Genomic DNA, 3918 nt, shown 5'->3' on the forward strand with positions numbered 1-3918 from the left:
GGAATGGTTCCACGGTTGATGTAATCGCCGTCGGCACGCTACCTCTACATTTACCTACGGGATTAGTTTTAAACCTCAATAATTGTTATTTAGTGCCAGCTTTGAGCATGAACATTGTATCAGGATCTCGTTTAATTCGAGATGGCTACTCATTTAAATCCGAGAATAATGGTTGTTCTATCTATATGAGAGATATGTTTTATGGTCATGCTCCGATGGTGAATGGTTTATTCTTAATGAATCTCGAGCGTAATGCTACACATATTCATAGTGTGAATACCAAAAGATGTAAGGTTGATAATGATAGTCCCACATACTTGTGGCACTGCCGCCTTGGTCACATAGGTGTCAAACCCATGAAGAAGCTCCATGCAGATGGGCTTTTGGAGTCTCTTGATTATGAATCATTTGACACGTGCGAACCATGCCTCATGGGTAAAATGACCAAGACTCCGTTCTCAGGAACAATGGAGCGAGCAACCAACTTATTGGAAATCATACATACTGATGTGTGCGGTCCAATGAGTGTTGAGCCTCGCGGTGGCTATCGTTATGTTCTCACCCTCACTGATGACTTGAGTAGATATGGGTATGTCTACTTAATGAAACACAAGTCTGAGACCTTTGAAAAGTTCAAGGAATTTCACAGTGAGGTTGAGAATCAACGTGACAGGAAAATCAAGTTTGCGATCAGATCATGGGGGAGAATACTTGAGTCACGAATTTGGCACACACTTAAGAAAATGTGGAATAGTTTCACAACTCACGCCGCCTGGAACACCTCAGCGTAATGGTGTGTCCGAACGTCGTAATCGCACTCTATTGGATATGGTGCGATCTATGATGTCTCTTACCGATTTACCGCTGTCATTTTGGGGCTATGCTTTAGAGACTGCCGCATTCACTTTAAATAGGGCTCCGTCGAAATCTGTTGAGACGACACCGTATGAATTATGGTTTGGGAAGAAACCTAAGCTGTCGTTTCTAAAAGTTTAGGGATGCGATGCTTATGTCAAGAAACTTCAACCTGAAAAGCTCGAACCCAAATCGGAAAAATGCGTCTTCATAGGATACCCTAAAGAAACTATTGGGTATACCTTCTACCTTAGATCCGAAGGCAAGATCTTTGTTGCCAAGAATGGGTCCTTTCTAGAGAAAGAGTTTCTCTCGAAAGAAATAAGTGGGAGGAAAGTAGAACTTGATGAAGTATTACCTCTTGAACCGGTAAGTAGCGCAACTCAAGAAAATGTTCCTAAGGTGCTTGCACCGACGAGAGAGGAAGTTAATGATGATGATCATGAAACTTCAGATCAAGTTGCTACTGAACTTCGTAGGTCCACAAAGACACGTTCCGCACCAGAGTGGTACGGCAACCCTATCTTGGAAATCATGTTGTTAGACAACGGTGAACCTTCGAACTATGAAGAAGCGATGGCGGGCCCGGATTCCGACAAATGGTTGGAAGCCATGAAATCCGAGATAGGATCCATGTATGAAAACGAAGTATGGACTTTGACTGACTTGCCCGATGATCGGCGAGCCATAGAAAATAAATGGATCTTTAAGAAGAAGACAGACGCGGATGGTAACGTAACCATCTATAAAGCTCGGCTTGTCGCTAAGGGTTATCGACAAGTTCAAGGGGTTGACTACGATGAGACTTTCTCTCCTGTAGCGAAGCTGAAGTCCGTCCGAATCATGTTAGCAATTGCCGCATTCTATGACTATGAGATATGGCAAATGGACGTCAAAACGGCATTCCTTAATGGTTTCCTTAAGGAAGAATTGTATATGATGCAGCCGGAAGGTTTTGTCGATCCTAAGAATGCTGACAAGGTGTGCAAGCTCCAACGCTCGATTTATGGGCTGGTGCAAGCATCTCGGAGTTGGAACATTCGTTTTGATGAGATAATCAAAGCGTTTGGGTTTACGCAGACTTATGGAGAAGCCTGTATTTACAAGAAAGTGAGTGGGAGCTCTGTAGCATTTCTCATATTGTATGTGGATGACATACTATTGATGGGAAATGATATAGAATTCTTGGAAAGCATAAAGGCCTACTTGAACAAGTGTTTTTCAATGAAGGACCTTGGAGAAGCTGCTTATATATTAGGCATCAAGATCTATAGAGATAGATCGAGATGCCTCATTGGTCTTTCACAAAGTACGTACATTGACAAGATATTGAAGAAGTTCAAAATGGATCAGTCAAAGAAGGGGTTCTTGCCTATATTGCAAGGTACGAGATTGAGCACGGCTCAATGCCCGACCACGGCAGAAGATAGAGAAAAGATGAGTGTCGTCCCCTATGCCTCGGCCATAGGGTCTATCATGTATGCTATGCTGTGTACCAGACCTGATGTAAACCTTGCCATAAGTTTGGTAGGAAGGTACCAAAGTAATCCCGGCATGGAACACTGGACAGCGGTCAAGAATATCCTGAAATACCTGAAAAGGACTAAGGATATGTTTCTCGTTTATGGAGGTGACGAAGAGCTCGTCATAAAGGGTTACGTCGATGCTAGCTTCGACACTGATCTGGATGACTCTAAGTCACAAACCGGATACGTGGATATTTTGAATGATGGGGCAGCAAGCTGGTGCAGTTGCAAGCAAAGCGTTGTGGCGGGATCTACATGTGAAACGGAGTACATGGCAACCTCGGAGGTAGCACAAGAAGCAGTCTGGGTGAAGGAGTTCATTACCGACCTAGGAGTCATACCCAATGCGTCGGGCCCAATGACTCTTTTTTGTTACAACACTAGAGCTATTGCCCTTGCCAAGGAGCCCAGGTTTCACAAGAAGACCAGGCATATGAAGCGTCGCTTCACCTCCATTCGTGAAAGTGTTCAAAATGGAGACATAGAGATTTGTAAAGTACATACGGACCTGAATGTGGCAGATCCGTTGACTAAACCTCTCCCTAGAACAAAACATGATCAACAATAGAACTGCATGGGTGTTCGATTCATCACAATGTAACTAGACTATTAACTCTAGTGCAAGTGGGAGACTATTGGAAATATGCCCTAGAGGCAATAATAAAATGGTTATTATTATATTTCTTTGTTCATGATAATTGTCTACTGTTCATGCTATAATTGTGTTATCCGGAAATCGTAATACATGTGTGAATACATAGACCACAACACGTCCCTAGTGAGCCTCTAGTTGACTAGCTCGTTGATCAAAAGATAGTCATGGTTTCCTGACTATGGACATTGGATGTCATTGATAACGGGATCACATCATTAGGAGAATGCTGTGATGGACAAAACCCAATCCTAAGCATAGCTCAAAGATCGTGTAGTTCGTTTGCTGTAACTTTTCCGAATGTCAAGTATCATTTCCTTAGACCATGAGATTGTGCAACTCCCGGGTACCGTAGGAGTGCCTTGGGTGTGCCAAACGTCACAACGTAACTGGGTGACTATAAAGGTACACTACAGGTATCTCCGAAAGTGTCTGTTGGGTTGGCACGAATCGAGATTGGGATTTGTCACTCCGTATGACGAAGAGGTATCTCTGGGCCCACTCGGTAATGCATCATCATAATGAGCTCAATGTGACCAAGTGGTTGATCACGGGATCATGCATTATGGCATGAATAAAGTGACTTGCCGGTAACGAGATTGAACGAGGTACTGGGATACCGATGATCGAGTCTCGGGCAAGTAACGTACCGATTGACAAAGGGAATTGTATACGGATTGATTGAATCCTCAACATCGTGGTTCATCCGATAAGATCATCGTGGATCATGTGGGAGCCAACATGGGTATCCAGATCCCGCTGTTGGTTATTGACCGGAGAGGCGTCTCGGTCATGTCTGCATGTCTCCCGAACCCATAGGGTCTACACACTTAAGGTTCGGTGACGCTAGCGTTGTAGAGATATTAGTATGCGGTAAACCGAAAG

This window comes from Triticum urartu, chromosome 3 (assembly GCF_003073215.2).
Source record: "Triticum urartu cultivar G1812 chromosome 3, Tu2.1, whole genome shotgun sequence".
NCBI lineage: Eukaryota > Viridiplantae > Streptophyta > Magnoliopsida > Poales > Poaceae > Triticum > Triticum urartu.